General features: G+C 44.8%; 1 protein-coding gene across 2 annotated transcripts in view; it reads left to right on the top strand.

Moving 5' to 3' along the window:
• The window catches only part of NCOA2 (nuclear receptor coactivator 2), a 347064-nt gene that overhangs the window by 92883 nt on the left and 236408 nt on the right, over positions 1-17773 (top strand). For both annotated transcript variants that reach the window (XM_077492850.1, XM_077492851.1), the window contains exon 2: positions 14576-14651. The gene's annotated coding sequence lies outside the window, so the exon portion shown is untranslated. The remainder of the gene's footprint in view (positions 1-14575; positions 14652-17773) is intronic.

The following is a 17773-nucleotide window of genomic DNA, read 5'->3' as shown; positions in this document are numbered from 1 at the left end:
GGTTCAGCAGCTCTTGTGATACATTTCTGTCATTGTGCGTGTTCAGCGGTTTACTTTGACGTCTGCCTGTTGGTTGGAGTGTGTAAATGTGTTGTCACATTGCAGAGGAGGTCCCTATTGCTGCACAAACACCTCCCTATGAAGCCAGCACTATCATTTCCTATGAGCTGGCAGTGTATCTTCAAGTAAAATTAAACTATTAATACAAACATTTTCCAGCATGCAGGGACTTTTGGAGGAAGAAACTTTACAAGCCTAATGCTGGCCCTATACGCTTTAAATCTCAGCCGATTCAACAGGAACTAGCCTAGGTTCAAACATTTAATGGGCAGGCTGAATGTACTAAACTAACCAGCCCGCCAGATTCTCTTGCAATTATTGCTAGCGGCTGTTATGGCCCAGCAGGACGGACATGGGCTTTTAGCAGAGTTCAGGAGCTGCTTCCATTAGGTGACGTTCAACCTCTCTCTACTGAACATGGAAGAATCGTGTTCAGGATAGGGACGTTTTCACCGCCAGCCATGGGAAAACGCAATATCGTGGCAAAATCACACCATGGTAAATGTAGGCAAGGTTTACATGAAGCCTAAACTCTTCTTTGCTTACCTGCTAGCAATTTTTTGAAAATATTTTTACAGAGTGCCGCATATGTGTCATACGGTGTACAATCCCTGCCCATAGGCTGGAGCTGGGTGCCGATGTAACTCGTGTGCGTGGATGTTAATTATTAGACTGTTCAACTGGCTAAGCAGGAACCTGGTAGAAGAGAAGGACATGGCAGTAATGGAATGCAGATGGGGAGCTCTGTAACTGGTATCACTAGAGGACAGCACACCCAGAGGTAAATGGGCCATAATGTGCAGGTGTGCTGTGCATACTGGCTCACGTTAGCCTTTTCATTGGTTTAATTCTGCCTTTAAGTCACCACAAAACATGCTTAAAAAAAAAAAAATATATATATATATATATATATATATATATATAATTTATTTTTTGGATAAAGAGATGGGTTAGAACCTCTGGCAGGGTTTTATTGCTGACCCCATTTTATAGTGTACGTGTTAGGGAGATTCACCCTGTCTATTTGTCCTGGTGACTGTTACCAAAGTTGAAAAGTGAAAGATAATCCCAAATTTTGGGTGTCATCAAAGCAGGAATAGAAGGGAAGTAATCTAATGAGGACACTAGTTCTGGTAACACAACTCAATTCCCTCACTTTGGAAGGATCTCTTCTCACTCACTTCACGTTTTGTCTATGGAACAGGAAGTGAAGGGAAGTCTTCCCAATGGGACAAAGATGGCAAAAAAAAACCTGATGGGCAATTAAATCCTCGCTTAATCGAATCGAATCTAAAATGGGGAAAAAAAATGCCTTTCGTTTTAACCAGTGAAGTGATTGGCCTAGAGTGATACACAGAGATTAAACAAATCCTTCTACATAATGCTGGCCATACACTATATGAAAAATCGGCCAAACCCGTTTTCGAAAAACAAACATTCGGCCGTGAGTGCAAACGATAGTGCCATCGTGTAATGACCAATATATTGTTCAGTGGACATAAATAAATCCATTTTTTTTTTCAGATTTTTTTTTTACATATACCTAGTGCAAACAGTTCGGCAGGGAAACGCATTAACCTTTAAATTTATCGTTCGTTCAGCAGAAAATTTCCAAACTTGTAGGTTGTTTTTTTTTTCGGCTAAAAAACGTCCCAACAATTATTGATTTTGTGCTTATTAACTGGCTGAAGAGCGAACGAACTAAATGATGGAATTTCTGATGATTTTTCATTTAGTGTATGGCCAGCATAAGCTGTACCTGTTTACCTGCAGCCATCTGTTCTGTACGATTTTCAAAGTCCAGAATGTATAGTTTGAGCATCCAGAAAAAGGGGCGTGGAGAGATGAAGTCACACTCGGCAGAGCTCAGTGAGGAGAGTTCTGAAAGCTGATTGGAGGGAAGAGACACACCTCCTTTACACAACACACAGGAACGGAGCTGAGAATGTCGATCTGGTAAAGGTTCCTCCCCTGTCACCATTTTTATGCACTGCAATACCCAGACATCTGTGTGTACAATAGTTTGAATTGCTGATTCACATGTATAACCTCCCCATCCAGCTCCCAGTGCATGAATACAAGCATGATATTGCTTGCTCCTGCTCTGTAGACTTTAGACAGTTATGATATTTGATACACAGGGGGAAAAGTTTTTAAAATAGTTTTCAGAGTTTTTCCTTTTTTTCTAGTATGCATTCTGATTGCAATAAAAAGATAAAATGAATCTTTTCACAATCCGAAAGCTTGGAGAACAGATGAATGCAACATTGTAAAACGAAAACTGTTGTCTTCTAATACACGCAGTGTGTTCTCTGGACTGTGCGAGTCAGTGTGTGCGAGTCAGTGTGTGTGAGCGGTGCTGCTGTTCTGCACCCAACTCTTATCAGAACATGGGGAATGCTGAACTTTCACCTGTATAGCCGTTGTGTCCCCATCATATTCTGCTTGTGTCTAGGAGAAAATCACCTCCATGCTTCTGTCAAAATTAGTATTGAGGTCGCGGATTTTCTTTCTCTCCATTATCATCATTAAAATATTTATTGTCCCACCTCTAAAATCATTCTAATGAAAGACGGTGGTACAAACGTGGCATACTTAAATCTATAGAGAGGGAGGGGATCATTCTACAAACATCCGTGGCCTCACTTGGAGAATATGACCTTGGTCAGCTAGGCCCTACAGTCATGTGAATGTTCTGTTATCCCTCCATGAATGGTCACATCAGACAAACACTCTGTGTTGTGTGTGGAAACCTTTATGCCCATTTTGAAATATTATAGTGACTCTCTTACAATTTATTATAGTAAGTGCCCCATTCAGACACAACCAGCATGGCTACTAGAGCTCAACAATTAATTGTTAAAAAATTGTGATCTCGATTCAACCCCCCTGACGATCTCTATTGCAGATTCTCATTTTAGCCAGAATCCTGCAGGTCCTATGGCTACATGTGCTTTAGGGGAGTTGAAGGTGTTGACATTTTCTTTATATCCTTTGTTTGGATTTTGACCTCACTTTGGAGGCATTTCCTATCACTTCCTGTTTTGGGACAGGAAATGAAGGGGAATGTACCCAATGGAACACAGATGGCAAAAAAAAATGACAGGGGTTATAACCCTCCTTTACTCTATCCAAAATGGGGAGAAAAAAAAGTTACACTTTAAGGCCTGGTTCACACCTGGTTGCCATGCAGGTTGCAGTTTGCATATTTCAATACACATTTTTGATCCATTGAAGTCTATGGAACCAAAAACCAGAAAAAAGTCCCTGGCCCTTTCCATAAAATGCACAGATGTGAACTACATCTATAGGAAACCATGTTAAATGGACTGTAGTGTGTTTCTGCAAAACTGAAAACGCACAAAAAAAATGCATAGGTGTGGACCAGGCCTAAGTCCTGTAACTTACAAGGTGGGGCCTCCAGGGATCAGACTTGTTTTTCCAGCACATCCACAGATTCTTGATTGGATTGAGATCTGGAGCATTTGGAGGCCAAGCCTTCAATCTTCAGACCATTCTTGAATTCATCATACCATGCCTCCTTCAATTGCTTTGTGTGCTAGTTTAGATCAGTGTTTGTAAACCTTTTTGCAGTCAAGGTACCTTTTAACCACTTTCAGACCGGACCATTTTGCTGGTAAATGACCAGAGGTCTTTTTACACTTTGGCACTGCGCTGCTTTAACTGGTAATTGCGCGGTCATGCAATGTTGTACCCAAACAAAATTTGCGTCCTTTTCTTCCCACAAATAGAGCTTTCTTTTGATGGTATTTGATTGCCTCTGCGATTTTTATTTTTTGCGATATAAACGTAAAAAGACCGCAAATTTTGAAAAAAAATGATATTTTCTACTTTTTGTTATTAGAAAAATCCAATAAACTCAATTTTAGTCATACATTTAGGCCAAAATGTATTCAGCCACATGTCTTTGGTAAAAAAAAAAGTCAATAATTGTATATTTATTGGTTTGCGCAAAAGTTGTCACATCTACAAACTAAGGTACGTTTTCTGGAATTTACGCAGCTTTTAGTTTACGACTGCCTATCTCATTTCTTGAGGTGCTAAATTGGCAGGGCAGTACAAAACCCCCCCAAATGACCCCATTTTGGAAAGTAGACACCCTAAGGAAATTGATAAGTGGCATGTTGAGCCCATTGAATATTTTATTTTTTTGCCTCAAGCGATTGAATAATGACAAAAAAAAAAATATTTTTTTTTTTTTACACAAAGTTGTCACTAAATGATATATTGCTCACACATGCTATGGGCATATGTGAAATGACACCCCAAAATAAATTCTGCTGCTTCTCCTGAGTACGAAGATACCACATATGTGGGACTTTTTGGGAGCCTAGCCGCGTACGGGGCCCCGAAAACCAAGCACCGCCTTCAGGCTTTCTAAGGGCGTAAATTTTTGAGTTCACTTCTCACTACCTATTACAGTTTTGAAGGCCATAAAATGCCAAGATGGCACAAAACCCCCACAAATGACCCCATTTTAGAAAGTAGACACCCCAAGCTATTTGCTGAGAGGCATGTTGAGTTCATGGAATATTTTATATTTTGCCACAAGTTGCGGGAAAATTACAAACTTTTTTTTTTTTTTTTTTTTTTCACAAAGTTGTCACTAAATGATATATTGCTCATGCATGCCATGGGCATATGTGAAATGACACCCCAAAATAAATTCTGCTGCTTCTCCTGAGTACGGGGATACCACATATGTGGGACTTTTTGGGAGCCTAGCCGTGTACGGGGCCCCGAAAACCAAGCACCGCCTTCAGGCTTTCTAAGGGCGTTACAGTTTTGAAGGCCATAAAATGCCAAGATGGCACAAACCCCCCCCCCCAAATGACCCCATTTTGGAAAGTAGACACCCCTAAATTTAGGGGTACACTAGTGAGACTAGGTAATAAATGGCGGGTGCCCTGAAACTATAAAAAAATAACTAACCAACCAGCGTCACCTGTAACAGTTATATGGTGATCACTGGTGAAAGGGTTAACTAGGGGGCAATCAGGGGGCTTTATGCGGTAGTATATGGGGGTCCCTGGCGCTATAAAAAGCTGCGGCGAACCTAAATACCTACCTGCCTAACTAGCGTCACCTGTGACACTAATACAGCGATCAGAAAAACGATCGCTTATTAGGCTGGGTTCACACTGGAGCGATGCGGGAACGCCACGAATGCGCGGCGGGTTCCCGCATCGCATGCCTCCCGGCGGCAGTTCACACTGCCCTATGCGAACTGCTGGGAGTGTCAGTGAAATGTTAATGACACCCCCAGATCAGTTCGCATATCGCAGTGCGATCTGCAAACTTGGATCGCATGGTGTGAACACCCATGCGATCCAATTCTGCGGCGGACCAAAAAAAGGGTCCCGTGCGAGTTTGCGGCGGGTGCGACACGAATTCAGCCATACTATCTGTATAGCTGAACTCGAATCGCACAGAGATCGGATGTGATTTGCACTGCAGTGCGGTGCGAATCACATCCGTTCTCATAAACCGCTGCAATGTGAACCCAGCCTTAGTGACACTGGCGACGGGGGGTGATCACGGGGTTAAACCTTTATTGGGGGGGTTAGGGGGTACCTTAGAACTAAAGGGGGCTAACCCTAACTGCCCTAACAGTTATTAGTCACAAATGACACCCGCCGGGTGATCAGGGGGTTAAACCTTTATTAGGTAATAAATGGCGGGTGCCCTGAAACTATAAAAAAATAACTAACCAACCAGCGTCACCTGTAACAGTTATATGGTGATCACTGGTGAAAGGGTTAACTAGGGGGCAATCAGGGGGCTTTATGCGGTAGTATATGGGGGTCCCTGGCGCTATAAAAAGCTGCGGCGAACCTAAATACCTACCTGCCTAACTAGCGTCACCCGTGACACTAATACAGCGATCAGAAAAATGATCGCTTATTAGGCTGGGTTCACACTGGAGCGATGCGGGAACGCCACGAATCCGCGGCGGGTTCCCGCATCGCATGCCTCCCGGCGGCAGTTCACACTGCCCTATGCGAACTGCTGGGAGTGTCAGTGAAATGTTACTGACACCCCCAGATCAGTTCGCATATCGCAGTGCGATCTGCAAACTCGGATCGCATGGTGTGAACACCCATGCGATCCGATTCTGCTGCGGGCCAAAAAAAGGGTCCCGTGCGAATTTGCGGCGGGTGTGGCGGGTGCGGCGAATGGCTGAACTCGAATCGCACAGAGATCGGATGTGATTTGCACTGCAGTGCGGTGCGAATCACATTCGTTCTCATAAACCGCTGCAATGTGAACCCAGCCTTAGTGACACTGGCGACGGGGGGTGATCACGGGGTTAAACCTTTATTGGGGGGGTTAGGGGGGTACATTAGAACTAAAGGGGGCTAACCCTAACTGCCCTAACAGTTATTACAGTCACAAATGACACCAATGCAAAAAAATAAAAAAAAAATAAAATAAAAATGACATTGGTGTCACTGTGACTGGGGGGCAGGGGTAATTGGGGGGGTGATCGGGGGGGTGTGAGTGTGCCTGGCATGTTCTACTGTGTGTGTAGAGTGTTGGTGCAACTCACCGATCCGCTCTCCTCCGTGTCGGAACGAAAAATACCGACACGGAGGAGAGAATACATCACTTCCTCTCCTGTGTTTACATTACAGGAGAGGAAGTGATGTCACGGGGGATTTCTATTCGTCGGGAGCGATCGCGAGGGGGTGGCCATGAATGAATGGCCGTCCCCTCGTCCCGGATCGCTCCCGGACGAAAACCGACCACCGCAGGCACCGGGCGGGGGCCCGATCGGGCCCCCGACCCGCGGGAAGGCAGGGACGTACAGGTACGCCCATATGCCTGCCCGTGCCATGCTGTCGACGTACATCGTCGTGCGGCGGTCGGCAACTGGTTAAAATCCTGCTCCATCTCGAGGCATCGCATTCTAAAATAAACAAATCGTTTTATAAAACAGCATCCACACACACACAGGACACCCAACATTAAAAGTGATTGTATACTTCTGAAGCAAATACATCTTCGCTCACTAGTACTGACTAGCATTCCAGTGTTTCCCTTCTCCCACAGTTTGCCTCCTTCACTTAGTTAACCACTTGCCTACCGGGCACTTTCAACCCCTTCGTGTCTAGGCCATTTTTCATCTTTCAGCTCTGTCACACTTTGAATGACAATTGCCCTGTCATGCTACACTGTACCCAAACTAATTTTTTTTATCATTTTCTTTACACAAATAGAGCTTTCTTTTGGTGGTATTTTAATCACTGCTGGTTTTTTATTTGTTACAAAAAAAAACAAATGACCAAAAATCTTAAAAAATATATAAATATATATATATATATAAATATATATATATATATAATATATATATATATATATATATATATATATATATATATATATATATATATATATATATATATATATATAGTGAGAGGGTTCGCTCGGTAGCGGGTGTGTGTGACCCCCTGGATGGGTTCACAACACAAAGTCAGGCACAGCAGACAGCGGTGTAGGTTCAAAAAACAAAAGATCCGGTTTATTTCTGCTACATGCAGTGATACATAAACAGCCAAACAAAATAAAACAGGAAAATAAATCCTGGTCAGCTTGACCTCTAACTACACACGTAGACTCCCTGTCTAACAACTGGGTGCAGCCTTGTGCTGCCCCAGTCCCTGTCTCTATTGTAGGGGTTTGCCACACAGGCGTTAACTCACCGCACAGAACAGATCTCAGACTCCCCAGTCTATACACACAAAACTGGTTCCAGGATGGAGCATCTCCCTATGCATGCTGGGGTTTTTTGTAGAGGTCTTAATGAGCCCACTTACTTCAGCTGGGCTCATTAACTCTTCCCCTCTAATTGTAAAAGTCTGCATAAAGCCTGAATCTAGGACACACATATTTACCATCCTGAATACAACCAGGTGATTTTACCTGCGTGCTGCCACATACCCCCCCTCTTGTTTCAACCTTGGGGTTGTAACACAAGCAGTCAGACACGCATGTATCCGAGACAAAGCATCCACATTCCCCATTTTAACACCAGGGCGATGCTTAACTGTAAAGTTAAATTCCTGTAGGGCCAGGAACCACCTATTTACCCTTCTATTGGTCTCCTTGTTCTGAGCCATCCACTTTAAAGGAGCGTGATCAGTCACCAGGTCAAAGTGCCTACCTAGCAGATAGTACCGAAGGGAATCTAGAGCCCACTTCACTGCTAAACATTCCTTCTCAATCGTGGAGTAATTTACCTCATGGGACTTCAACTTCCTGCTGAGGTAAATGACTGGGTGCTCTTCCCCGTTCCAGACCTGGGATAACACTGCTCCTAACCCAACGTCTGATGCATCAGTTTGTACAACAAAGTCCTTAGAGAAGTCTGGTGAGTACAACACTGGCTGGCTACATAAGGCTGTTTTTAAGGACTGAAATGCTTCCTCAGCCTCTGGGGACCATTTAACCATAACAGACTCTTTCCCTTTTGTCAGGTTGGTGAGGGGCACAGCCTGAGAAGCAAAATGGGGAATGAATCGTCGATAATAGCCAGCGATTCCCAGAAAGGCTCGTACCTGTTTCTTGCTGTTGGGACGTGGCCAACTCTGTATGGCCTCCACTTTATTGACTTGGGGTTTTATCACCCCCCTCCCAATAGTGTACCCAAGATATTTGGCCTCCTCCTGTCCAATGGTACACTTCTTTGGATTGGCCGTAAACCCAGCTTCCCGGATAGAGTCTAGGACTGCTTGTACTTTCGGCAAATGTGAGACCCAGTCTGTGCTATGGATAATCACATCATCCAGGTAAGCTGCAGCATATTTCTGATGGGGCCTCAGAATCTTATCCATTTTCCGCTGGAATGTTGCCGGTGCATTCTGTAACCCAAACGGCATTCTCTTATATTGGAATGCCCCATCTGGGGTTACAAACGCAGTTTTCTCCTTGGCCGACTCGGCCAGGGGAATTTGCCAATACCCTTTGGTGAGATCAAGAGTTGTCATATATCGGGCTGTTCCCAGCCGGTCAACCAACTCATCTATACGTGGCATGGGGTAGGTGTCAAATTTTGTAACTTTATTTAATTGTCTAAAATCGTTACAAAACCGCCAGCTCCCATCAGGTTTGGGCACTAGTACGATGGGACTGGACCAGTCACTCTGGGACTCCTCTATCACACCCAATTCCAACATCCTTTGAACCTCCCCACGTATTGCCTCCCGTCGGGCCTCTGGTATTCTATAAGGTTTTAGTTTTACCCTTTCTCCTGGCGGGGTGATAATGTCATGCTCTACGCCAGATGTTTTTCCCGGAAGCTCAGAGAAAATCTCTTTGTTACGAAGTACAAACTCTTTAACCTCCTGTTGTTTGGGTTTCGATAAGGTGTCTGCTATTCCAACCTCAGGAACTAAGCAATCGGGCTGTACTTGTGACAAAGTCTCTGCGACTAGGGATTCCCTATCCCTCCAGGCTTTCAGCAGATTGACGTGATAGATCTGCTCCGGCTTTCGCCTTCCTGGCTGTCTAACCCTGTAGTTCACCTCACTAATTTTTTCAATTACTTCATATGGACCTTGCCATTTGGCCAGAAATTTGCTTTCAACCGTAGGGACTAGCACCAAGACCCTATCCCCCGGGGAAAAAGTACGGGTCTTGGCCCCACGGTTGTACACTCTCTGCTGTGCTAACTGCACTTGGGTTAAATGTTCCTTTACAATTGGCATTACCTGTGCAATTCTATCTTGCATCAGGGCGACATGCTCAATCACACTCCTGTGAGGAGAACTCTAATTTTCCCAAGTTTCCTTGGCGATATCCAGCAGCCCTCTTGGGTGTCTCCCATAGAGCAACTCGAAGGGTGAGAAACCCGTAGAGGATTGGGGTACCTCCCTAATGGCAAACATCAGATAGGGTATTAGACAATCCCAATTCTTTCCATCTCTATCCACCACCTTCTTTAACATTTGTTTTAGGGTTTTGTTGAATCTTTCAACCAACCCATCTGTTTGGGGGTGATACACAGATGTACGCAATTGCTTCACTTTGTACAACTTGCATAATTCTTTCATAACCTGGGACATAAAGGGTGTACCTTGGTCCGTAAGCAGTTCCTTACAAATACCCACGCGGCTAAAAACAAGGGATAGCTCTTTGGCTATGGTTTTGGCAGAGGTATTTCGGAGAGGAATTGCTTCCGGATAACGGGTGGCATAGTCCAATATAACCAAAATGTACTGATGCCCCCTAGCAGACTTCATTATCGGACCTACCAAATCCATTGCGATCCTCTCAAAGGGGACCTCAATGATAGGAAGAGGTACCAGTGGGTTACGGAAATGTGGCATAGGTGCCGACTTCTGACACACAGGGCAGGAGGAACAATAATTTTCTATTTTCTTCATGACCCCAGGCCAATAGAATCTCTGCAATACCCTCTCTCTGGTTTTCTCTGTCTCCAGATGACCTCCCAGAATGTGCCCATGAGCCAATTCTAACACCAACTTCCTGTAAGGTTTGGGCACTACAAGTTGCTCAATGGTTTCTTCTGCCCTTTGAGCCACTCGATACAGCAGGTCCCTTTCCATAGTGAAGTAAGGATAAGGGCAAGTCTTATCTGGGTTCACTAACTCGCCATCTATTTTCACCACATTTTCCCGTGCCTTTATTAGGGTGGGGTCTTTTAACTGTTCTGTGGCAAAATTTTCCCTGTGAACCTCAAGATCCGAAAACTCCACAGACGGCATGTTTTCATCTGAGGATGTTGGCTCCTCCCCAGTTTCTCGAGTTTCCCCCGCCAATACCGACAAGGGAAATTCAGGAGAGTCCTCACCACTCCCAGAGGAATTCTGGTCATCTTCCTGGTCTATAGGGGCACCAGTGGGGGGCTCAGGACAATCCCAGAGTTCCCAGAATTTTGGAAAATCCCTTCCCACAATAGCATCATGTGATAAGTGAGACACTAACCCCACCTGATGAGAGAGGTTACCTTTGGGGGTCTCAAAAAACACTGAAGTTACAGGATACTCTCGGGTGTCCCCATGCACACAAATAACAGCCACCCTGTTCTTCCCAGAGACCTCTGTAGTAACTAATTCAGCTTTTATCAATGTTACCAGGCTACCTGAATCTAGCAACACATCGACATGTCTACCATTAATACACATTTTACATAAATGTCTCTCAGGTCCCCGAATGGCAGTGCATGCAACTGTCGCAAACAGCGACTGACGTCTCTCCCTTATAAAGTCACATTGCATAGGCTCATCCACAACTGGGCAATTGGCTGCAATATGTCCCTCTTGCCGGCAGCGGTAGCAAATAATCTTTTTCGCTGCCTCTTGCAGCATGGGCTTCCTGGGCTGCTCCCACCAGACCTTAGGTAGAACTCCCACCCTCTCACTCTCTCCACCCTCACCCCTTGGAGTCATCTTACCCGCCACTGGGGATGATCTGGTCTTAAGGGGGAAAGTCCGTGAGTCCCTGGAAGAGGTGGTCAAGTTCTCTGTAGCCAAGTACCTCTCAACCAGATCCACAAGTTTATCTGCATTTTCTGGGTCTCCATGGCTTACCCATTTTTGGATGGCAGTAGGAAGAGCTCTCAGGAAACGATCCATAACCACACGTTCCACAATGTTTGGTGCGGTCAAAATCTCTGGCTGCAGCCACTTCCTGCTCAGGTGAATGAGATCATACATTTGAGACCTGGGAGGTTTTCCAACCTGAAAAGTCCAGTTATGCACACGCTGAGCCCGGACTGCCAGGGTGACACCCAGCCGTGCCAATATTTCTGCTTTTAGCACCACATAGTCTTTTGCTTGGTCAGGCTCTAGGTCATAATAAGCATTCTGCGATTCCCCAGTTAACAGAGGGGCCACCAGTCCAGCCCATTGCTCCTTAGGCAACTTTTCCCTTTCAGCAGTCCTTTCAAATGTGGTCAAAAACACCTCCGGATCATCCTCTCCAGTCATTTTTGTCAGTAAACGGCTCACACCAAAGGTTGCGGTATTATTGTACCCACTTGCTTCATTGGTCTGCGGACGTTGCTGTATCAATGTCTCTATTTGCTGTTGAAAATTCTGCTCTTGCTTCTGCAACAGGTCTATGAAGCGGGCTTCAGATTGCTGCTGGGCTTGTTGCTGAGCTTCCAAACTCTGCTGTAAAGTTGCATTTGTCTGCTGCTGATTTGCATTTGCCTGCTGCTGGGCTTGTTGTTGAGCTGCAAGGCTCTTTTGTAAAGCTGCATTTGTTTGCTGCTGATTTGCATTTGCTTGCTGCTGGTTTGCATTTGCTAGAGCCAGCCGTCTCAGCATCTCCTCCATGCTGGCCTTAACAAAAAAAAAAAAAAAAAACTGCCAAAATTCTCCACCAACTGTGAGGGGGTTCGCTCGGTAGCGGGTGTGTGTGACCCCCTGGATGGGTTCACAACACAAAGTCAGGCACAGCAGACAGAGGTGTAGGTTCAAAAAACAAAAGATCCGGTTTATTTCTGCTACATGCAGTGATACATAAACAGCCAAACAAAATAAAACAGGAAAATAAATCCTGGTCAGCTTGACCTCTAACTACACACGTAGACTCCCTGTCTAACAACTGGGTGCAGCCTTGTGCTGCCCCAGTCCCTGTCTCTATTGTAGGGGTTTGTCACACAGGCGTTAACTCACCGCACAGAACAGATCTCAGACTCCCCAGTCTATACACACAAAACTGGTTCCAGGATGGAGCATCTCCCTATGCATGCTGGTTTTTTTTGTAGAGGTCTTAATGAGCCTACTTACTTCAGCTGGGCTCATTAACTCTTCCCCTCTAATTGTAAAAGTCTGCATAAAGCCTGAATCTAGGACACACATATTTCACATCCTGAATACAACCAGGTGATTTTACCTGCGTGCTGCCACAATATATATATATATATTTTTTTTCTGTCAGTAAATTTTGTAACTAAGTAATTTTTCGCCTTCACTGATGTGTGCTGATGAGGCGGCACTGATGGGCTGAACTGGTGTGCATTGAGGAGGTGGCACTGACTGGCACTGATTAGGTGGCACTGATGAGGAGGCACTAATATGTTGCACTTATGGGCACTGACAGGTGGCACTGATGGGCACTAATAGGTGGCATTAGTGGGCACTAATGGGCGTTACTGGTGGGCACTGATAGGCAGCACGGATAGACGGTACTGATGGACACTGATGGGCATTGATGGGTGACACTGATGGGCATTGATTGTCTGCAGTAATGGGCATTGATGGGGCAGCACTGATAGGTGGCATTGATTGCCAGCATTGACTGGCATCGCTCATGGGCACTGATTGGCACTTGTGGGCAGTAGTGGGCACTGATCGTTGGCATTGGTGGGCACTGGTTTTTACACTTTTTTTTTTTTACTATTGTAATCGATTACATTCCTAAATGTTCTCCTGTGAGGAGATGTCGCTGATCGGTTCTCCTCGCCACACACTCTGTCAGTGTGAGGCGAGGATCGCTGATTACCAGCACTTCCTTGTTTACATGTGACCGGCTGTGATTGGACACAGCCGATCACATGTTTAAAGAGCCGAGGACTCGGCTCTTTCCACAGAATGGGGTCGCGCCGTGTCCTAGCCGTGGGCACACGGGAGTGGCCATTCTGGGCCGCCGTCATGAGTCACTGTGTGCTCCCGACACCTTTCTTTTGCAACCAGCATCAACTTTTGCAGCAATTTGAGCTACAGTAGCTCTTCTATTGGATCAGGCTGCACAGGCCAGCCTTTGCTCCCCACTCACAATAATGAGCCCTGGCTGCCCCTGTTGCCAGTTTTCCTTCCTTGGACCACTTTTGGTCGATCCTGACCATTGCAGACCGGGAACATCCCACAAGAGCTACCTTTTCTGAGCTCTGTTGTCTAGCCGTTACAATTTAACCCTTGTCAAAATCTCTCAAGTCCTTACACTTGCCCATTTTTTCTGCTTTCAACACATCCGCTTCAGAGAAAATGTGGTCCTGTGCTGCCTAATATATCCTTCCCACTTTCAGGTGCCATTGTAACAAGCTAAACCATGTTATTCCCTTTCCCAGTCAGTGGTTATATTATGTTATGGCAGATTTTTATGCTATGTGCACCAAATTCTGAGCCAAATTATATATATATATATATATATATATATATATATATATATATATATATATATATAACAGAAGTTGGTTTTATGAGGTCAGGTAATGCTTTTCCAGTCTTCTCTCGTTTTTGTAGATTCGCTGTGGCCATGTTCCTCATAGAATTGGAACCAGTCGTGTCCTTTTGTTCCTGCAGCCCATCCGCTATTGTTGTAAAGACTGATAAGTTGCAGCAGCTGCTATTAATTCATTTCTCCCTACAAGGCAGCTGTTTATATTGTCACTGTTTTCTCAAGTATTTTTAGTGGGGTATTGTGCTTAGTGGTGTTATTGCTGTGTATTATGATCTGCATTCATCCTGGATTATGATGTCCATTCTCTCATGGTTTGTAATTTTTTTTTTCTCTTTCTGCATAGGTTTCCTGCTAACTGGATATAAAGAATATTACAGTAATAGAAGCATACTTGTCAAAGTCTCAGGAAAAGTGGAAAGGTAAATGTTGTTACCTCTTTTTCTTAAAGTGATACTAAAGGTTCCTTTAAAAAAAAAAAAAAAAACATATTATACTTACCTCCTCTGTGCAAGGGTTTTGCACAGAGCGGTCCAGATTCTCCTCTTCTGGGATCCCTCAGCGGCGCTCCTGGCTCCTCCTCTTCTTCTCCAGTGCCCCCTCGGAGAGCCGCTTTCAAAAGGGACACTCCTGTGGGTGCAGTCCAAAGTCCTGCTGCTGCGTCCCTTGACACATAAAGCAAGACTCTGCCCGACTCCCGTGTCACTGGATTTGATTGACAGCAATGGGAGCCAATGGCTGCACGGCTATCAATCTATCCAATGAGGATCCAAGATGGCTTGAGCTGCTGTGCTCCATTCTTGTGTCTGGAAAGTTCGGGTTCAGGTAAGTAAAAGGGGGGCTCTGGGGAACTTCTTCAGCACGCAAGGTTTTTCACCTTAATGCATAGAATGCATTAAGGTGAAAAACACTGAGACTTTACAACCCCTTTAACAATTCAAGAGAAAACCAATCATGATAAAATAGTACTTTTAACAGTACTTAAAAGAAATATGTACTGTAGCATCTGTACTTCTAGTTTTAGTCCCACAAATCCCTGCTGAGCCTGCCTGTGAAGTCCATCTTATGCAGCTTCCTGTGACGGTGTGACAACAATGCTGCACTTATCCTGAATTCTGAGCAGAGTTGTCACCCCATATAGGCTGTCCCTCTCTCACTACAGTGTGATGACTGGTGGGGGCATATCTATCAGCATTATCACTGGTGATTCACAAACATGTAGCTTGTCAGTCAACACCTGACCGCTGTGAGCCACACTGTCTAGGAGGGGGAGCATGTGAGACACAACTGCAAGAGGGTTTGGCTCAGTCAGGGGCGGTACAGGAAGTTTTTGCTGACTTTGTGTTTGTGCATTACATAGTAACAGTGACAGTAGTAGTTTTGAGTGTCGCACTGGAGTTTTAGTTGCACAGCAACTTTAGTTGCATTTTAAAGCTGAATTCAATGGAGAGTTAAAATCCCCTCTTGCAGTGGAGGGGCAACCTCATTGTAAGGATTAAATACGATCTAGGGGGCTCAGAAAAGCAGTTTTGCCTACCCGATCCTCCACTCCTGCAATCTCTTCTTTCCTATGCTCTGATGGTTGGATGCCATCCAGACCGATGCAGGGCCCTTAGCTCTGCATTTGACGAAAGGAATCTGAGAAACAGTCGACCACTAGAGAGTTTATACTTTAACCTGAAGCTTGACTGTAATTCTAGCACACCTATTCCGCTTCAAGGTTAAGTGGACGAGAGAGCGTGTTGTATAGCTGCCAATATTTATGTTTAATTAACTGGCCAATTAACTGCTGTTTATGTAACTTGGGCATGCATAATGCTATCTTGGAGCACAGCAGATTATTATTATACAGGATTTATATAGCGCCAAAAGTTTATGCAGTGCTTTACAATATAAAGGGAGAATGTACAGTTACAATACAATAAAATAAAATAAAATACTAGAGGGTTAAGAGGACCCTGCTCAGAAAAGCTTACACTCTAATAGGTTGGGGCAGGTGGTACAAAAGGTTATAACTGTGGGGAGATAAGCTGATGGAAGTGATAAAAGATTAGTTGGAGGCGTGATGGACTTCCCTGAAGAGATGAGAGTTCCAGAGGATGGGAGAGGCTCTGGAGAAGTCCTAGAGATAAGCACACAGCTTCAAAAGGCAGCACATTTCTGTGTGGTGCGGGAAAATGCGTATTTTCACATGCATTACCGCACAGCACCTGGGGTTATATAGTTTCCAAGGCAGATTTCAGTGGTCATTAGGTTGTAAATCTCCCCCCCCAAATCCTTAACCCTGCTCCTAGCACAAATCTCTCCCCCCCCCCCCCCCATGCAAAAGCTATGCAAGCCGCCCAGCCTGCCCTTAGCCACTGATGACGTCATCGGTTGATAGGGTGCGGGCGGACGGCTTGCATAATTTCGATTCTTCGGCAAAAGTACAGAGAACAACATAGAAGAGGATAGAGCTGGGAGGATGCTGGATGTGATCTCCCGCTCCTCTGTACACAGAAGTTAAAGTGATTGTAAACCCTTGCGCTTTTTTAAAAATAACAAGCATGCCTATACTTGCCTGCTCTGTGCAGTGGTTTTGCAGAGAGGAGCCCAGATCCTCTACTTCTGGAGTGCCCCGTCGCCACTCCTAGCCCCTCCTCTTCATCGGGGGCCCCCACTGAATGACGCTTTCCATGGGAACACCCGTGTGGGTTCACTCCCGAGTCCTGCGGCTGAGGGGCAGCACAGAAGGTTTTTCACCTTAATGTATAGAATGGAAATCTATAATGATCGAACAGTACAGGGCTGTATGTAATTTTGCCGCAGCCCCCTGGTTGAAAAACCCTGGCATAGACTTCTGTTAAACTGAAGTTGCAAGCCGCAATGAAATGGCCAGTGCAAATCGCTAAGTGGGTGTGATTTGTTTTTTCCTGGAGGGAGAAAGGGGGATTTAGGAGCGCTGTCATTTTTTGTGTCTATTAAAATTTGATTAGTGTATGGTTAATTCATAGAGTCATCCACCACCCATTGTTTTGTTTTATGCTACATTAAAAAAGATGGGATGTGCCCCAGTGAAGTGCTGGTTTCAAAAAGGCCTCGTTCACACTTGTGATTTTCACAGCAAGATTCTCATGCAGTTTTGCTTGTCGTGGATAGAGCAGCTCATACACTTGAATATGCTTCTCTGTGCGCATTTGTCACCCAAAAGAAGCTCCTGCTCCCTTTTGGTTTACAAGTTCCCGTTTTGCAGCGCGATTCTAGCCAATTATTGGACTGCTATTTTAGAATGAATGGCACTCAGCTGCATGGCGTTTGTTTTTGTGATTTGGAATTGCTAGGATTTTTTGATACCATGATGAGCTGCACACAGCTTTTGTACTCTGTAGGTATTATATTCCAGTATGCCATTGCAATTGAGCAAGACCAGCAGTGAGGTAAGGAAAGCCAGAAGAATAGAAATGATTTGTGCCTGTATTATCTGAAAGGTAGACAGTCTTTTTGCTGAATCCACACAAACACATTCTGAGATGTGTGCACATACACACAGCTAGAAAAGTAAGGA

Source organism: Lithobates pipiens, unplaced genomic scaffold (genome assembly GCF_037356315.1).
Source record: "Lithobates pipiens isolate NorthernLeopardFrog02 unplaced genomic scaffold, aLitPip1_a1.2 Scaffold_19, whole genome shotgun sequence".
Taxonomy (NCBI): Eukaryota; Metazoa; Chordata; class Amphibia; order Anura; family Ranidae; genus Lithobates; species Lithobates pipiens.
The sequence above is the reverse complement of the archived record's forward strand: the minus strand, read 5'-3'. Positions and strand labels throughout refer to the sequence as shown.